The following is a 20621-nucleotide window of genomic DNA, read 5'->3' as shown; positions in this document are numbered from 1 at the left end:
TAAAAGGTGCTGAGCTTTTGTTTTAACTGAAGAAATCATCACTTTAAACTTTTTTAGCAGAACGTGGCACTGCCCAGTAACCTAATAGCATCTCCAAATTACATTTTTCAAGCCTTAACTGTATTATTTATTACCTGAGATATACATAAAGCCCACAAAAAACAAACAAAAAAAATCTTCAGATGAACAGAGTGCAGGTGCAATGTGTATGTGTGTGTTTGTGTATTCTCAGGACAGTTTCTTCATTCTTCAATCTGTCAACACTGAATGTGCAGGTGTGTGGTGGAATGTGTGTGTTTAGCTCAGTTACTGTAAGTACCAGCTTGGGTCGGGTGTGTTTGTTCACATGGGAGGGAGAAATGGAGGGAGAAAGCAGTTATAGATAAAGTTCCACTCCTAAAAGAAAGTAAGACTATGCGAGTCATCACTTTCTGGTTGCCTGCCACGGCACCACGTTCTGCATGTTTACGATAAGCTTGTTTGCACAGGGAACAAAGGCGTTGGAACGATATTTAATGATCACAGAAAAGAAATGTTTGGTCAGCCGCAGCTTCTAAAAATCCCTCTTCTGGGTTGTAACATCTCTTAAAATTAATTGTGTTTGCTAAAGGTGAAGTTCCACATATCCTTTGACAGCAACACAAGAGCCGGTCTCACCCTTTGGTCACATTAGGCTGAGAGTAAAGCTAGCGACACCTTACTTTGTTGACATGTAGATTAACTCATACTATAGCTGGGGATGAAAATAAACCAACCTGAAGCAGTGGTCAGGACCTACCCTACCGCAGTAAATAGTAGTTGGTACTTGCTCACCAACTGCATAAAAATAATAATTCAAGTCAAAATCACGACATAGTCTTGTCAAGGCACTTTCTACTGAAAGGCAAAGACCCCATAACCCTAAAAGAAATTTGAAATTCAACAGTTCCCTGTTAGCAAGCTCTTGGCAAGAAGAAGAAGAAAAGCAAACAAGAAACAGGACAAAATGCAAACAGCATGAGACAAAGATGCAAAGTTACTGGAGTACATATGAATGTGTGTGTGAGGTGTAACATGTATAACAGTGAAAGACTGCAAAGAAAAGAAAGGTTCCCAGAGCATCATGCAGGTTCAACAGAACCCTAATTCTATTGCAGGTCAACTAAGTGATGACTCAGGTTAATCTCTACTTCACAATTCACAGTCACGCTGAAGCACCATCAGAAAGCCTGTAGTCTGAGAGTGAAAAGCTCTATAATTTCAATTATATGCTATTATGAGTTATTTACTGTAAGGTATGATAGGGCAGCACTTGGTATGTAAAGAGAAGCATGGCATGATGCCATAAAAGTTGCCAATAACAGGGGAAATATCTTTCTTTATAGTTAGCACTAGATCAGGTGACTCTCAATTACACTGCAAGGCTAGGCTGCTCGGGACGTCCCATGATGCACTCTTTCTTCTTCAGTTTTTACACACCACTGTGCATTTCATCATTAGTTATTATTCGTCTCTGGCTCTCCTCCACAGTGCCGTTTTTCCTATCTTTCTCCTGTCACTCCCAACTGGATGTGGCAGATTACCGCTCCTCCCTCCCTGAGCCTGGTTCTGCCAGAGATTTCTTCCTGTTTAAAGGGAGTTTTTCATTCCCATTGTCACCAAATGCTTGCTTGTAGGGAGTTATCTGATTGGTGAGGTTATCACTGTACTATGTTCAATATATCTATACATGTAAATATCTATATTTCTTTATAAAGAACCACGAGGCTCTGATTTGGTGCTATATAAATAACATTGAATTGAAAATTGAATTTCTATTTCCTGTACTCTCAAAATAACATTTTAGCTCAATGAACATCATAGCTCATGGTGCTCTTAAAAACAAGACGAACAAGAAGTCCGAACAAATTTTCAACAGAGTAGCCTAGAAAGTGTCCTAGACCTGACTTAAGGATTATCAACATGTAAAATTAAAGCATTTCTATTTATTTTAGTAGCAAAATCATTTTTGGACCGATATTTCTAGACTGAAGCTCCTGTTGTATACAGTAATATACAGTATAGCACTGAAATGATGAAACGCCGCTAAAAACAAACAGGTCTGTAAAGGGGACAGTCCACTGAAAATAACCATGATGGTACTGCAAAGCAGCACGGTGGCACGGTGGTTAGCACTGTTTCCGCACAGCAAGAAGGTCCTGAGTTCAATTCCACCATCAGGCTGGGGTCTTTCTGTGTGGAGTTTGCATGTTCTCCTCGTGTTTGCGTGGGTTCTCTCCGGGTACTCCGGCTTCCTCCCACTGTCCAAAAACATGCAGCTTGTGGGGATAGGTTAATTGGATAATCCAAATTGCCACTAGGTGTGAATGTGAATGGTTGTCTGTCCCTGTGTGTTGGCCCTGCGACAGACTGGCGACCTGTCCAGGGTGTACCCCGCCTTTCGCCCTATGACAGCTGGGATAGGCTCCAGCGCCCCCCGTGACCCTGAAAAGGATAAGCGGAAGCGAATGGATGGATGGATACTGCAAAGCTGTTTTTTGTCCTCAGAGAGAAAATCATTTTTTATCTTCGGTTTTGTTTTTTTTAAAATACGCTTCTGCCCATTAACATCCAGCACTTGATTGTTGCTGCTTCTTTATTTTGCTAGCTTCCTATTCATGTATTTATCATTTAAATTCTTTACAGCTTTGAGATTATAAATTTTAATGCTTTAATTTGATTTATTTCTTGTGAAGAGTTTTCTTTTTTGTCTGAAAAATAAGAATAAACTAATTTCACCTTTCCTCTGATGTGCCCAACTTTCACTCCCTTGCTCCTTATCGTCTCGGTTTCTGTTATTCTACAGTCAGCCATTAGTAGGAACAGGTTAGTTTTTTATTGGGTCCCAGTACATACAGCAGATTTACACCATGAATCCTGGGGCTGTAGTTTAAAGTGTGCCAGTTACTGTTTTTATTGCCCATGTTGTGTCAGTGCTATTTCTATTAGTCACACATTATTCTTACCACACATTATGTTACTGCTGCTACTCTTAGGTCCATTTTCTGATGTTTTCCTTTAATACTTAGAAACCCAGTATTGTACCAAAAATACCAGTTTGAGCCAAATACCTAACTGACTTTTCAGTGTGTGTGTGTGTGTGTGTGTGTGTGTGTGTGTGTGTGTGTGTGTGTGTGTGTGTGTGTGAAAAACCTGCTCAACCTGATCTGCCGGAACTTTCCAGCTTGTAGTAACAAAGGATATTCACCTCTTATACTCACTGCATGCAGAGCTGATTGAAAAACAGCTGTGTTACAGTAAATGTAGCCCAACAGTAGACATACCATGCCCAATTCCAAATTCCCCACTCTCAATTCAACCACTTATAAATAGGCTCTGTGACACCCATACACACACACACACACACCAGTGACATCAGATGTCGACTCTCAGTGCTTCTGTTTAAATTCAACCGTGCATAAAGTTTGTTCTGCTTTGTGTGTGAATGTGTGCGCGCGCCTGTGTATGGGTGTGTGTGTTAAATAAAGCATACTACATCTGTGCACACTTCAGACACACATGCATGCTCACACACAGTGTATGACCAAGGTTACAGAGTCATGCAGGGCCCTCCCTCCACTCACACCTGTTCATCTCATCCTGACCGCACCCGAATCTGCCCCGACTCAGCACCAGTCTACGAGCTGACTGACAGGAGCTCCATCTGTGACCTCTAAAGGTCATCACGCTGTACACGGACAACTTTTTACAGCAGCTCAGGTCGAACAATGTTACCTTCATCAGTTATGAGAACTGATGTCATGGATAAAAATGAGTGTAAATAACACAGATGACTATTGTCAGGTTTTACTTGCTGACTTTCTTACAGTCTCACCTCAACTGATACAAACCATATTCTTGGGTTAGGTGAGATAATCTGTGTAAAAGAAAAATGTATTTTTAAAAAATAATAACAAAATAATAACACTGAATTCTCACGTTGCGACTGAGGATCACACCTTTGAATTGTAAAGCTTCACAGAAAGAATCAAAAAATAAAAAGCTGAAAAGAAGTATAATAGATCCTTTTTTCATGAGCGATGCTGTGTTTCTTTGCATTGTCTGTTTTGTGTGTTTTATACCTTTTAAAGTTTGACTGGTGTGCCTGATTACATTTGCATTCCCTTTTTTTTTGCAGTGGTTTAATGGTGCTCAATTGAGGAGTTCAATGGGCCTTTTCTTCTCCAAAACAAAAATTACTGTCCATGGCAAGTGTCCTAGAAGTTAGTCAAGTAATAAAACCTACAACTTGACTCAGATATTTACGAAAAGGAAACTTTTTAGACATTTCTTACTCACTTTAACAAAAACAAAATGGGTCAATAGTCAATAGTGGCAAAATATATTCCTCCATGTTTCACAGATGGAAGCTGCAGCTTCCTGGAAACCAAAAAAAACAGCAAAATGTTACCAGGCTCTGGCTTATGAACTGTCCGTCCAACGCACCACGTCATTAGATCTCTGATACCCATATTAGGATGTATACTAACAGTGCTTGAGCTAAGACCCCCCACTTAATCCCATAGCGTTACGAATGATATTACCGAAATAGGCGCAGACTTGCATCAATATTCATCTCAGAGGAATATAGGTTTCAGCGTTGCATAATGAAATGTAACAATAGCTTTTGCCAAAATATGCAAATACCTTGTGTTTCCAGTTAGGATTATGCTATTCATATCCAGTATCTGGTATCTGCAGTATGCATAATGTACCAAACTCTGTCCTACAATATGTCCTTTGGGTATGATATGGGAGGAGGCCTCATGAATGTGAATGCAAATACAAAGGCTGCTGTAAAAACAAAGCAGGGTTTATGAGTGGAGGAAAATAAACCTCGCCTGGATACTGTCCTGAGAAGAATCCTCACACAGGCCCTGTTCAAACAGTGTCTTTACTGTGGGTGGGAAGCTGCTTTTAAGGTCACAATTGAGAAAATATTTAATATTTGGATGTTCCGTTCGGCACTTGACACCATAAAACACCGTACATCTGGTTTTCAGACAGATTAAGCAGAAAACACAAACTGATCCCTGGTCTTTGCAGAAAAATCTAAATCCTATCTCCAGCGTGAACTTGGCCAGAAAGGGGGAGAGAAAAGGAGTAATGAATAAGGGAAATCACAGCGAGGGCTGTTTAAGCTCACTACAGTAAAAGTTAATTAAACAAATATGGTCGCACTATAAACCAGTGGGATGTTTATTTGCACTGAGATGAAAAGCCATTTCCCATCCAGATCCCATCAACGTAACATTCAGTCTGTTGTGTTTGCAAGGAAGAACTTTGGACTAGAGTTTGGGAGAGGACACTTGACAAGTGCTTTCAAAGCAGCGTGAGCTTGAGAAACTTTGTCTCTTTGCAAACAATAAAGGACCTCGACAAAAAAAACAGTCCAAATATTTGCTTTTTAAATTTACATAAGCCTTTTTTTTTTAATGAAGAATAGGAACACTCAATGAGTAGCACTGAACAGAAACATCCCGCCTCCATTTGGCAGCACACTGAAATTTCCATTCTTATACACAGCTTCATTTGCACATTTACACCTGCTCTTTCATGCCGCCTCCATAATGTGAAAAGATTGCATACAAGAGTAGAAAAAAAGAGCGGCGTGCTGAACAAGCCCACTGGACCCAGCGATTACCAGGTTCTGAACAGAAACCAGAGCGCCCCGAGTCCCTCCTCTGATCCAAGCGGCGTACACGCGGGACCAGCCGCTCGCTAATAGAGACATTTACACCTTAGTAAAAGTTGGCAGGTGTTACCCCGCCACTGTTGAGAGCAGACGCATGCCGGGCATCATTAGGCCCCGTGCCAAGCCTGCTTTGGATGCCAGCCGCACTCGCTCGTTCTGGTAGAAGGATGCGTCTGTTTATGTGTGTGTGTGTGTGTGTGTGTTGTAGCGGAGCAGGGATGAACGTGTCCTCTGTTGTAGTGGCAGGTTAAGGAGGCTCCTCACTGTGATGGAGAGGACTGACACTCTACATGCAACATGTGTCCGTCTGTTGATCTGAACATGGGGAAGAAGGAGCGAGGCTAAGGGGTAATAGCGTGTGCACAATTATGTGTGTTTTTAGAAAATTGTGCTCATTTTGTGTACAATTAATTCGCATTGAAACAAAAAGTGTTTTGCACAACACACAATACCTGCCTTGTTATCAATTATTAGATTTGCTTTCCCCAAAAGCTCTCCAGCAACAACAGCATGGTTAACATTATGATGGTTATTTTGCAGCACTTATTTAAGGTCAGGGGGAAGACTTTGGTCTTTAATGAAAAAGATAACACTCACTGCAGCAATATGTGAATGTAGACTGTGATGTTCAACAAAACGAAAGCGATTCTGTATTTGTTTTAGTCAAGTGTATTTTTTTTTGTCCAGGGAAGGCATACAGTCATTGACCATGAGCTCCTCTTTACTTTAGGACAGTCTGATCATCTGCTACTGAGGCTGAAGTACACTTACATTACATTTATCATCAAATCCTTTAGATTCAACTAAAGACTCACACCGACAGAGCATGAAAAGCTACTTTCGGATGCTCCCTAAGTAGGATCCCCTTCCTAATGCAACCCCCAAAGATTTTGTATCGAACCTGGGCCCGTATCCCTAAAGAATCTTTGTGCAAAAAGTGGCTCCTAGCGGCCAAATTCTAAGAAAATTCTCAGAGTCATGACGTTTTCTTAGAATTTCCCCTAAAAGTGACATGACAATCCCAGTTAATATAAAAGCTATTCCTCAAGATTCCTAGCGCTTAAAAGGGCTCCTAAGGCGAGATCTGCTAAGAGCAGGGAAGAGGACTTTTAGTGGCTTAGGAGTTCCCCTAAGCAGCTGCACAAAATGGCCAACAGAAGAGGCAGGAGAGATGTCCTGCAAACACTGGATGACAGGGAATTATTGAGATGCTACAGATTGGATCGTGCAGGAATCATGTTTGTGGTGGATCTCCTTAGAGATGCAATTACTTCACCAACTCGACGCCACAACGCTATTACACCGGAGACGAAAGTAATCACAACCCCGAGGTATTTGGCAACCGGGAAAATGCAACAATGCAGCAGTGATGACTTGGGTCTTCAATCACAGACATTGCTAAAAGCTGAGCCGTGTTACCCTCGTTAAGACCACACTGGACTTGTAACGTTGTGATTTCTACTTCATTAAGGACAGCCTCTTGAGATAGGCCATCTTGTTTTCAACGGGGTCCATATGGGAGTGAAAGTACAAAATATGCCAGCTAGGATATTAATATGAGCAAATAAGACACGAATCATTATTTGAACAGGGTGTAATGAGTTTAAGTTTTCACATATTTTAGATTCTACTGGCTATAACCCCTACAGCTTACTATTCATTTTCCAGATATTTTCTTGAATGTGAAATATTATTTACAATTACAGTCAGCATAAGATTAGAGTGTATAATTATGTTTATTGATTTGAGGGTACATCCTTTGCTCGTTATCACCAAAAGCTCATTTCCATCAAACTTGTAGGATCAACCAATCACGGCTTTTGAAATGATGACTCATACCTAGCAACGGGGTCAACCACACCTCCTCACTAAGATAGGATTTTCCATCCATTCCTTGCTCAGAGTTCACTGAAAATGTTCTGGAATCACTTCTAAGCTAAAACTCCTGGCAAGGAATTTTTAGGTTAAGTTAGGAGCTCTCGGAGAGGATTCTCAGAATCTTTAGGGATACGGGCCCTGGTCCCTTGTAATTGCTTTCTCTTCTATAATCACTTTCTTTAATTTCATAATCCTTCATTGTCCAAGTCTAAGATCGAGAATAAAGAAGGCTCGGTTTTCCTTCATTTAGGATTTCATTTCAGGATTTGCGGTTTCTCATCCAGAGGTCTCTGCAGCCAGCGATCTCCAAATCATGTCTGCATTTCAGCCCCCCACTCTCTCACACACACACACACACACACACACACACGTGTGCACACATACACACACGCATCCTTACTCTGAGTAATGAAGTGTTGGTGTTGCAGTCACCCTCCCCATTTACATAAGGAATCCATTACTGAAAGGTTTTGCAGCGAGGTTCAATAAATTCTCCGTCCACAGAGCAGAGGCCTCTCAGGCAGAGCGAGAAATAACAGAGAGAGTTAAAACACGAAGACAGGAAGGAGAAAATAATGGCAGGGAGACAGACATGTCTCCTTTGCTCAGAGTGGGATGTAAATTGACTGCAAACAGAAAATCCATTAATAATGATAATCACAATAATAATTTAGAAGCAGGGGATACACACATTTAGCCAGGCAATCAGAAATCCATCTGTGGAGGTGTTAATATTGAAGAGATGCTGATGGCGCAGGAAAAAAAAGAAAGAACACCAGCGTTTGAATATGTAATGACAACCGGGAGGCCATAACAAACACTGCTTTTATGTAGAGAGTATTACTTATTAAAATTGCATCTTAAATATTTATCACTCTATAGATGGCCCCTGTCAGTGTTTCCTTATTTGTCTCCCTGAAGATTACTGTCTGAGGTGAGGGGAATGTATGAACTCCATTCGGATTATTACATACCCCTCCCTTCAGAAATGGCCTGATTAAAATCGACTGTCACAGTAGATTGTGATGAATTATGCAGACTTAAGCAGCGAAATGAAGCAAACGGCGGTAGTTCATTTAAAAATTTAATCTCAGATCTATTAGGAAGATGCTGAAGTGCTGGAGAGCACTGCATATTGATAAGGCATTGTTAACAGCAGCATGCAAAGTGTTGTTTTACAGGTGAGATGTTGTCACGTACAGATGTACTGGGGGTGGCTGTTATCGTCGCCTGTTTGTCTCTGTCAGCTGTTTGGTGCAAAGTTGTTGGAATTCACATCAGAGCAAGTTGCTGCAACGCATTATCATTCATCTCTGCATCTTTTTCATCAAGAGGTAAACAGAATGAATACCTGCTTTCAGCTAATGTTACAAAGAAGATGAGTCAACACTGTAAACAGGTATTCATAAAGGAAGAGCAATGATATATCTTTGTTACTCGCTGTAAATGAGATTAAGTATTCAAGAAACGCTTCAGCAAAGTGAACAAAATGGAACCGCTACCTTTAATTTCTTCTGTTCTCAGACCCGTACAACACTGTGTTTCCCTGTTCATGGCTGGACTCCTGGAACATCACCAAACTTTTAAAAATTCACCAAAAAAACATGTTTCACCCATAGACTACATTCTTTATAACAAAAAAAATAGGTAAATAAACTATTTGTTAAGGTCATACCAAGCAATACAGGTAATATCAGGTAACAAAACATCATCTGGCAATGTGGCTAAATGGATAAGAAATCTGACAGAAAATGACATCATGCACAGCCAGTTTACGGCTATCCTTACACCACAAAAGTCTGTTGTTTTTAAACTAAAGCTAGATTCATGATTTTTCCCCAAGTTTCTTAGTTTATCAGATGCTAAACACACATATAGGCACACAATTTTAATACATTTGCCTTTTATAATCTTAAATGTTTGTGGCTGCAGCAATTTAGCCGTATACAAACATAAAAGTGAGGACACTCTAACAGAGTAATATCACAAATTTTGACATTCAAGGACCGTGTTGAACTTGGCAACAAAACACAGCAGCACTGAACCCTCTTAGATACAATAAATTGAATTCTAAGAAGAAGCCGAGCTCCTTTATTTCACAGGCAAAGGCCTAGTTTTCAAAACTCTTTCTTTTTTTGGCCCCATTTCTCGGTTTTTGATCGGCTATAATACGATATACGACAGGGATGACTGCTCCTGCCTCTCTCCTCTCTCCTCTCGCCGTCTCTGTCCCGTCTAAATAAAGGAACACAGAGGAAGAGGTTTTAATGAGATCAACACAGAGCGCCAGTTACATTGATAAGTAAATACTACAGCTTTAAATGCTTCTCGCACTCAATTGGCTCCCTGCTATTGTTGCTGAGGGTATGCCTCAGTGAACACTAAATTTTCACTGTCACACTTCAATAACCCTAATTGTCCAAAATAAATGAGCTAATTTCTGAAGTTCCATTTTCATATGCAGGAGATAAGGCAACTTTGCTGATTGATTGGATTCCTGTGTGTGTGTGTGTGTGTGTGTGTGTGTGTGTGTGTGTGCAAGCGTGCACATTTCAGAGCCTACGTGAGCATCTATGAGTGTGTGTATGTGTGAGAAACTGCAGCACTCATAATTTGAGTGAAGGCTTCTGTTTATTATGCCTCTGTTATTCACTGCAAGTATTTCTCTGACCCCTGCTGATATCCATCCGGCTTCCTCTCCCCCAGCAAGAAAGAGAGAAGGCAGAAAATAGATGGATGGAGTGAGAAAGAGTGTGAGGGGGAAAGTTGAGAGAGGGGTGAGAGGCAGAGAGAGAAAGAGAGAGCAAGTGAATGAAATAGTTTTTGTGTATGTGTGTATTCTGTGTGTGTGTGTCTAAGGGGTCCCTATGGATTCAGTGCTGGATCTCGCCTGATCATTTGCATTTTTTCATTTGAGTTGTTATTTGCAGCATTGCGTGCAGCACAAACCCCAAAGGGCCCTGCAGAGTAATTCAGTAAAAAGGCAGGTAAGATATAAATTAATCATAAGGTGTCTGAGCATTATTGCACCCACACGTGCGCAGACGTAAATAGACATATATAAACATATATGCATGACATAAGAATCCGCACACAGGCAGCCGCACATGCAAAAATGAAGAGGCACGCATACAGGCACATGCAGAATACACCCACGCACACGCACACGCACACACACACACACACATCACCGAGGACTCCGATTGAATCTGAAAGGAGACCAAGGTCGAGCGAGAAAGTTTTCAACTCCATCAAGCAGAATTACCGCAGTGGATGGAGGGGAGTAACTTTTAATGGACCAATGTTTTAATACAAAAACTTTCTCAATTTTCAACACGACTTGCATATAAATGTGATAATTCACTTTTCAGTAATGTATATTGGATTCATGACAAGGGAAGGAGTTACTTCTTTAGTTCTACTGCTGGAAGCCGAGAATGATTCAAGAATTGTTCTTTTTCCAGGGAGGAGTCTTTGGGGCAGAGATAACTCAGTAAGTCGAGTGTTCACCCCATGATTGGCAGGTCGGAGATTCAAATCCATTGAACGTCTGCCCTGAGGTACTCTTGAACAACGTACCGTCTCTGCATGCTGCTCCCCGGGCACAGCATTGGTGGTTGCCCGCTGACTCGCTGAGTGAATGGGTTAAATGCAGAAGACTAAATTCCTACAGGATTAATAAAGTATGCATTATCATTACATCTTCAATGATTTTAAAAAGCTGGAATTGGGTTTTCCTCTAATCCACACAGGGTCAGAAGTATACATACAGGCTCAAATAAATTTAGCACCAAAAGAAAGGAGATTTGTGTTTGTGATTATTCCTTTGTTGTAACAATGCTTCATGGCAAATACCTTGTATTCTTGGAGAACCTTTTTATTTAAATTGTGCCACATTTGTAAGGAAAATGCATTTGTGGGTTTCTGGTACTTCACGGGAGAACAATCAGGCGCCTTACTGGGGATCTTTGGAGGAGTAAAGGTGAGGCTTTCAAACCTTAGAACACTGCAACAACACTGTCAAGCATGGTGCTGGGAGCATCATGGTCTGGAGTTGTTTTCCTGCCTGTGGTACTGGTACGTTCCACAAAGTGAATGGAATAATAAAGAAGGAGAATTACGTCAATCACCAGCTCAATGGACACAGTTTTTGTCCAGTGCTGTAATCTACTGGAACAACTTTAAAACTTGCTTCAAATAAAATTCATTGTTTAAACGTGATTAAATTTCTGAAAGCAGAGCTCCTGCCAGCCTGTTATACTGAGCAAACGGAGTACATTAACTGAGGCTGATTAACATGATCACCATCTATTCTAAGCTAGAATGTCTCCCACCAGCACTATGTTACGTTAGTGAGTCAGAAAGCTAACATTTACCTACTGCACGAGTTTTAACACCAGGTATTTATTTCAGTACTTGCTTTTCAAAATAAAACATTGAGCACATTCAAGTTTGGACCTGGACACAGTTCTTCGTGAACATTTTAGAGATCAAAGCTGTGATAATTTGATAATAACAGCCTGGCTTTTTCATGGTCCCCATGGTATACATTTGTAGTTTGTGGTGTTACTTTAATCCCCTCCCCTGTCTGTTCCTATTTTATAATAAAATCACCTACCTGCATTCACTTGGTTTCTCCTGTTTCTACCTGTGTCTCACATCCCAGCCATCGGGTCCTTTCTTTTCCTCTGTCTTCCTCTTATTGTTTTCTCTGCTGATTGTGCTCCTGTGTTTTTTATCTTTGTTTTTCTGAACACTTAGATGGCACACTTGTTCTTGGAGGCGACCTCAACCTTGGACTAAATGAAGACATGGATAAGCTCAATACAGCGGGAACTCAGCGTAATTGGCAGTCCATAAATATAATCAAACAGTATATGAGCGACTTTGGTCTTTGCGATGCATGGCGCTCCCTTCACCCCACCAGTAAGGAATATACTTTTTTCTCACATGTCCATCACTCCTACTCTCGTCTGGATTATTTTTTGGTCAGCAGCTCACTGCTGAACAACATTTCAGACACTGAGATTCACCCTATAACTGTCAGCGATCATGGTCCTGTATCTTTAACACTAATGCACAAGAATAATACTACGCCAAGAAAAAACTGGAGATTTAATATATCACTACTTAAAGATGAAGACTTTATTAACCCCTGGAGGGTCTTAGAAAAATGCATACACTATCGGTCTTAGAGCCACAAATCGACCCAAGACCCTCCAGGGGTTAAATATTTTAAAAAAGAGTGGACTTCATATTTGGACTATAATGACACTCCCGAAACATCAGCTTCTGTTCTATGGGAAGCAGGGAAAGCTGTGATGAGAGGTAAAATAATTTCTTTCTCATCACATAAAAAGAAAAAAGAAAACAAAAATATTCAGGAATTAGAAAAAAACATCAAATCACTAGAAGAAGCCTATGCGTCCCACCAAGATCAGGAAACATTGAACAAAATACGCAAAACCAAACTAGAATTAAATGAGATAATTGATAAAAAAACAAAATTCTTAGTACAAAGACTACGCCTACAAAATTATGAACATGGTAATAAATCCGGTCAATTTCTAGCAAACCAGCTAAAAATAAATAAAGAAAAAACAACTATATGTGCTGTTCAGATTCATCTGGGAACACAATATATGACCCGATACAAATAAACAACATTTTCAGGGATTTCTATAAAACGTTGTATTCACCACAAATAAACCCATCTAAAAAAGAAATTGATCAGTTTTTGGACAACATAACTCTTCCAAAATTATTGGACACTCAAGCAATGGCACTGGATTCACCATTGACACCAGGTGAACTCCAGGAAGCTCTGATAAGTATGCCCAATAATAAGGCTCCAGGTCCAGATGGCTTTCCTGCAGAATTCTACAAAGAATTCTGGTCGATTCTAGCACCAGTTTTCTACAGAACATTGTTGGAAATCAAAGAAAAGGGCAGACTTCCATCAAATATGAATTCTGCAAACATTAATCTCCTGCTAAAACCAGGCAAAGACCCTGTATATCCCTCAAGCTATCGTCCAATATCCCTTATAAACGTAGACCTTAAAATAATCTGCAAAGCTCTCTCAAAGAGACTGGAGAAAATAACCCCCCTCTTAATTCATCCTGACCAAACTGGTTTCATAAAAGGTAGGCACTCATCAACAAATACACGTAGATTACTTAATTTGATAGACTAGGCTACTCATACAGTGAAAACCTAGAAACTACAATATTCTCTTTAGATGCAGAAAAAGCATTTGACAGAGTTAACTGGAAATTTCTATTTGCAACTTTACACAAATTTGGTTTTGGATCCTCTTTCATAAACTGGTTAAAAATATTATATAACTCCCCAACAGCTTGTGTCAGAACAAATGACCAGACATCCTCCAGCTTCTGTCTCTTGAGGGGCACCAGGCAGGGATGCCCACTCTCCCCTTCACTGTTTGCAATTTTTATTGAACCACTAGCAGCAGCAATTAGACAGAATTCAGTAATTAAGGGCATAAAATGCAAGAACGTGGAACATAAAATCAGCCTTTATGCGGATGATGTGTTACTCTTTCTCCAAAATTCACAAACCAATATCTCTGGGGTGATTGAATTGATAAACTCTTTTGCAAGAATATCAGATTACTCAATTAACTGGTCAAAATCTACAGTTCTACCGATTAATTGTTCCCTCCATAATTCCTCTTCTACACCACTGCAATCGGGAAATATAAAATATTTAGGTATTAATGTTTCTCCCAAGCTTGCAGATCTAACTAAATTAAACCATATCCCACTTTTAAAGAAGGTAGAAGATGATCTGGCTAGGTGGAAATGTCTACCCATATCACTCATGGGAAGGGTTGCCGCTATAAAAATGATGGTCTTACCAAAAATAAATTATTTATTCTCAATGATCCCAACTAAACCGCCACAAGATTGGTTCAGATCTCTAGATTCATGTATGTCCAAATTCCTTTGGAAAAATAAACCCCCACGTATAAGCTTAAAAACACTACAAAAGACCAAGGATAGAGGAGGATTAGAACTACCTAACTTTCAGCACTACCTCTTAGCCAACAGGCTTCAGTTTATCTCTATGAGAAGTTCCAGTCTGGTTTTAGAGCTCGGCATAGCACAGAAACCGCCCTACTGAGAGTTTTTAATGATTTGCTTTTAACTGTTGACTCTGGTTGTGCTGCTGTCTTAGTAACCTTGGACCTGACAGCAGCCTTCGACACTGTAGATCACAACATACTGCTAGCCCGCCTTCAACATTGTGTCGGTTTAAAGGGCACTGTCTTAAAGTTTTTCCAGTCCTATTTGAATAATAGGAGTTTTTCTGTTCACCTTGGTGAACTGTCATCTCCCAGAGCTCCTTTAACCTGTGGCGTACCTCAGGGGTCCATACTAGGCCCCCTGTTGTTTATTCTGTACTTGCTCCCTCTGGGCGATGTGCTCCGTAAACATAATGTGTCCTTCCACATCTTTGCCGATGATATTCAGATCTACCTCCCTCTGAGGTTGAACTGCAATGTTTCTTTGCAGCCGCTACTCTCCTGCTTGTCTGACATTAAGACTTGGATGACTCTTAACTTCTTACACCTTAATGAAAGCAAAACTGAAGTCATTGTGTTTGGGCTTCCTAAAGATCCCAACTTCTCTCTTGACTTTTTGGGACCCCTAACCTCCGATTGCACTTCTTCCATTAAGAGTCTTGGAGTTATTTTTGACAATGCTTTTAAACTTGATAAACAAATCAGCTCTGTAGTTAAGGGATCTTTTTATCATTTACGGATTTTAGCCTTTGCAGGAACGATCTAGAAAGAGTGGTCCATGCTTTTATTACTTCACGGCTGGACTACTGTAATTCCCTCTATGCTGGCCTAGATCGTTCCTGTCTACATCGCCTTCAACTGGTGCAGAACGCTGCCGCTCGCCTGTTGACCGGTTCAAAAAAAAGAGACCACATCACTCCGGTTCTCTGCTCTCTCCACTGGCTCCCAGTTGCTTTTAGGATTGATTTTAAAATCTTACTGCTGGCTTTTAAGGTTTTAAATGGCACTGCACCTTCTTACCTGTCAGAACTCCTTAGTACTTATCGCCCCAGGAGATCTTTGAGGTCAGCCGATCTGATGCTTTTAGATGTTCCCAGGTATAAATTAAAGACAAAGGGAGAGAGGGCGTTTGCTGTGGCTGCACCCAGACTGTGGAACAGTTTACCTCCTCGCGTCAGATTCTCCAAAAGCCTAGAAACTTTTAAAACTGCTCTTAAAACTCACCTCTTTTCATTGGCTTTTAGAAAGGTTTAATTTATTTGTTTAGTTGTTTTTTATTTTGATCAGCGAGGTGTTTTACGAAATTGTGTTCTATTGTATTTTTATCTGTATTTACTGTACAGCACTTTGGTCAGCCTTGGTTGTTTTTAAATGTGCTCTATAAATAAACTTGACTATCTCAGGATAGCTAAAACATACCCTCTTAGATGAACCTTGGCTAGATGTAGAACAAGCACTTTGCAATAATCTAGAGATCTCAGACCTACCATTTATCAGCTCAAACATCCAACGACATGAATGCTTTAAAAGCATCAACATCAGCTCTTCTCTGACAGCATGGTGGGAGTTTCTAAAATTGACGGCGTCTTCATTAATCCCATGCAAACGTACACCTATCTGGAACAACCCTGACATATTACAAAACAATAATATGATAAACTTTTCAGATTGGAGTGGTAAAGGAATCAAATATTTAGAACATATACTAGAAGGAACAGAATTTATTTCATTTGACGGACTAGTTACACAATATGGGATCAACAAGAAAAGATTTTTAGAATATCAACAAATTAAATCCATAGTAAAAAAGAAATTTAAACCGGGTCAAGTTGAACTGCAAACACCACCAAGTGTGGTTCAATTTCTTACTCTTAAAACCCCCAAATTACTATCCAAAATATACAGAATGCTTTCTAAAACAGATGAATCAATATCACTTCCTATTGCAAAATGGGAAGCGGATTTATCAGTTAACTTAGACCTAAACTTCTGGTCTCAGATTTGCATAAAAACCTTTCATCTAATTAGAAATCCCAGTCTTCAATTAATTCAATACAAAATATTACATAGAGTGCACTATACAGGTCATCGGATGTTCAAGATGGGCTTTACGTCCACCAACAACTGCTCACACTGCCAAACTGTTGCGTCTCCCCCCCCACCACCACCACGGCGGGGGCAAAGGCAGGCAGGGGACAGCAACACTGGACAACCACAATCAATGAAGGAGGAAGACCACAGAGCAGTTAGGTATCAGGCAGAATTTAATGGTTGGACAGTCAATCTTAACAACAGAGAAGAGGTGGGGGGGGGGGGAGGGGGGGAGGAGGACTGGGCGGTTGATCCAAATCAAAGAAAGTAATAAAACAAAAAGAGGTCGGTAGCTTCCAGGGCCTAGCCTAACTGAAAGAAAAGTGCAAAACAAAAGGCCTACCTAGCTACTCAATAAAAGTCAGTGAAAACATACAACATTCCTGGCATCAACCGCATAACCTAGTGTGCCTAACAGAGTAAAATCTACAACCAATGTATAGGGTACCCCGGCTTACATGTCCAGCCTCCCACCACACACAACATAAAGAAGCCTGTTCGCAAATGTTTGTCAAAGCAGAAGCCAGCAGCCCCAGCTGGCCAGGGAGCGGCTCATTTGTAGTGTTCCTTGGAGTGTGATTGGCCAACTGAGCCCAGACCAGCCAATAGACACCTGCCAATCAACTTCGAACTGGCCAATCAGAGGAGGCCTGACGCCTGAAAGATAAACAGAACACAAAACAGAGCACAAAAGCAAAGCCACACCCCTTGGCACGTAACACCCCCACCCTTCAAAAACCAAACTCAGGGTTTGGTGACCTCTCTAAACAGCACGGGAGAGTGCGTCTGCTACAATGTTTTCTGAACCTTTTTTGTGATGGATATTGAGGGTATAATTCTGAATAATCAGTGACCAACGCATAAGCCGCTGGTTGTGATTATACATCTTGGAGAGGAAAACTAAAGGGTTGTGATCTGTGAATACTTGGACTGACCTCTGACCTGACTCTGTATAGACTTCAAAATGTTGCAAGGCCCACAACAAAGCAAGGGTCTCCTTTTCAATGGTAGAATACCTGAGCTGGTGTTTGTCAAACTTCCGAGAGAAATAACTTACAGGATGGTCAATGCCCTGGGTATCCTCCTGGAGAAGCACCGCTCCCGACCCAACTGCGCTGGCATCTATTTCCAGTTTGAATGGTAAAGAGAAGTTAGGAGCAGACAAAACAGGGGTGCAACAAAGTAAGCCCTTAAGGCTTTCGAAAGCCTGCTGGCAACTCTCAGACCAAATAAATGGCTTTGAGGGGCTGGTTAAGTCAGTGAGGGGGGCAGCAACAGAAGAGAAATTCTTACAAAATCGTCGGTAATATCCTGTCATCCCAATTCAATTCAATTCAATTTTATTTATATAGCGCCAAATCACAACAAAAGTCGCCTCAAGGAACCGCCGCAGTTCTCTCCTGGTGGTTGGTTGGGGGAACTCCCTAATCGCAGTGACTTTGGCATCTGCAGGGCGCACTTTTCCTAGACCAACTTGCTGGCCAAGGTAGAGGACACTGCCTCTAGCAAAATCACATTTGGCAAGGTTCAAAGTGAGAGATGCATTTTCTAGGCTAATGAAGACTTCTTTCAATGTAGCCATGTGGGTTGACCAGTCACTGCTATACACAACGATGTCATCCAAGTAGGCTCTGCAGTTGGGGATGTTTCCCAACACTTTATTAACCAGTCTCTGAAATGTTGCAGGGGCATTGCACATGCCAAAAGGCATAACCGTATACTGCAGAAAGTGGTCAGGAGTGACAAAAGCTGAAATGTCAGGTGCTTGCTGTGTCAAAGGCACTTGCCAATACCCTTTTAACATATCGAGTTTAGTGATGTATTTTGCAGGCCCGATTTCATCAATGCAGTCATCGATAAGAGGTAAGGCATGTGCATCCGGTACAGTGACAGAGTTCACCTTTCGGAAGTCGGTACAGAATCTTGGGCTTCCATCTTTTTTTGTGTCTAAGAGACATGGTGAACTCCAAGAGCTGGAGCTTGGCACTGCAAATCCATTCTGAAGAAGATACTCAACTTCCTGTTTTATGATCTCCCTCTTTGCAGGACTAACCCGATAAGCGCGCTGTTTGATTTGTGTAGGGTTAGTCAGCACCACATCATGTTTTATGACAGAGGTTTGAGACGGGATATCACTGAACAGAGATGGGAATCCCGATATGAGTGTTATAATATCATTACTCTGTTCAGCAGGAAGGTGGGACAGGTATTGTGTTAGGGTCGACAATATCACAGAATTACCTAGTCGAGCACTTTGAGGCTCAGCACCCCGTAACACCAACCCATCTTCATCTGGAGTAATCTCCACCTTGGTCACCGAAGCCATCGGAAACGTAGCCACAGATGGCACAGCTGAAGGTTCACGAGAGTTGTACAGCTTCATCATGTTGACATGACACACCCGAGTGGGACGTCTGCGATCTGGGGTCTGAATAATGTAGTTAGTCTTGTTGAGTTTTCTCTCTACAACATAAGGACCAGAGAACCTAACGGAGAGAGAGGAGCCGGGCACCGGAAGGAGAAGGAGCACTCTGTCACCTGGCAGAAATGAACGGTCAACAGCCCGCTGATCAAAGTGTCTCTTCATTTTCGCTTGTGACGTGGCTAATACCTTCCTGGTTAAGGAATAAGCCCTCTCCAACCTGTCATTCAGTGTCTTGACGTACTCTGGAAGGCTTTTGGCGTTGTCAACCGGTGTAGCTAGCCTTTCTTTAAAAACCTTCAAAGGACCCCTCATCTCACGCCCAAACACAAGTTCACTGGGACTAAATCCCAGAGATTCTTGGGTTGCTTCCCGACAGGCAAATAAAACAAGTGGAACACTTTCATCCCAGTCCCGTTGGGAACTATAACAGTGTTTCCTTAACATAGACTTCAAAGTCTGATGAAACCTCTCTAGTGCCCCCTGACTTTCAGGATGGTAAGAACTCGAGGTTATGTGTTCAATGCCTAATGTTTTCAGGGCTTGGGCAAACACTCTAGACTTAAAGTTAGTGCCTTGGTCTGTTTGCACAACCTTAGGCAGGACCAAAGGTTGAAAAGAATCTCAGTGCTTTGACAACAATCTGAGCTGTTATTCTCCGTAGTGGGATTGCCTCGGGAAACCTGGTTGAAACGCACATGACAGTCAAAAGAAACTGGTTTCCAGTTTTAGCTTTAGGTAGAGGCCCCACACAGTCAACAATCACTTTTTGAAATGGCTCCTCTACTACTGGGATAGGACAGAGAGGAGCTGGGGGGATTACTTGGTTTGGCTTGCCGGTCATTTGGCATACATGGCAAGTACGGCAGTATTGAACAACATCAGATTTCAGTCCGGGCCAGAAGAAATGTTTCAGAATTCTGGTGTATGTTTTATTAACCCCCAAATGTCCTGACCATGGATGGTCATGTGCTAAGGACAGTACCTGGGTACGATAAGCAGTAGGTACAACCACTTGATAAACTGCAGACCAGTCTGCGTCTTCCGAGACCTCACTTGTCCATCTGCGCATCAGAAGACCTTCGTCAGAGAAGTAAGCCACCTTTTTCCTTTTGGCATCCTGTTGACTGAGAGTGGAGGAATGACACTTGGACAGGGTTACATCATTTTTCTGTGCAATAATGAACTCCTCTCGGGAGACTGGCAAATCCAGAACTGGTTGTGTTTTGTCAGCAGGTGGAACTGTGGCCTGAACCTTAGATACAGAGGTAAAGTTAATCACGTCACCAACGGGATCTGACCTCATGAAGGAATCGGCCAAGTCAGGACCATACTTTTTTGTCTGGGCCCTCGTAACTACACAAGCTGGAAAAATGGCAGGCTGGTCTTGGGCTGGGTCAGAATCCCGGCTCAGCTCGGGTCTGTCTAACACCTCAGGAATGGGTGTGACCTTGCCTCCAGCAAGGTCA

Source organism: Astatotilapia calliptera, chromosome 11, assembly GCF_900246225.1.
Source record: "Astatotilapia calliptera chromosome 11, fAstCal1.2, whole genome shotgun sequence".
NCBI lineage: Eukaryota > Metazoa > Chordata > Actinopteri > Cichliformes > Cichlidae > Astatotilapia > Astatotilapia calliptera.
This window is presented reverse-complemented; position numbering follows the sequence as displayed.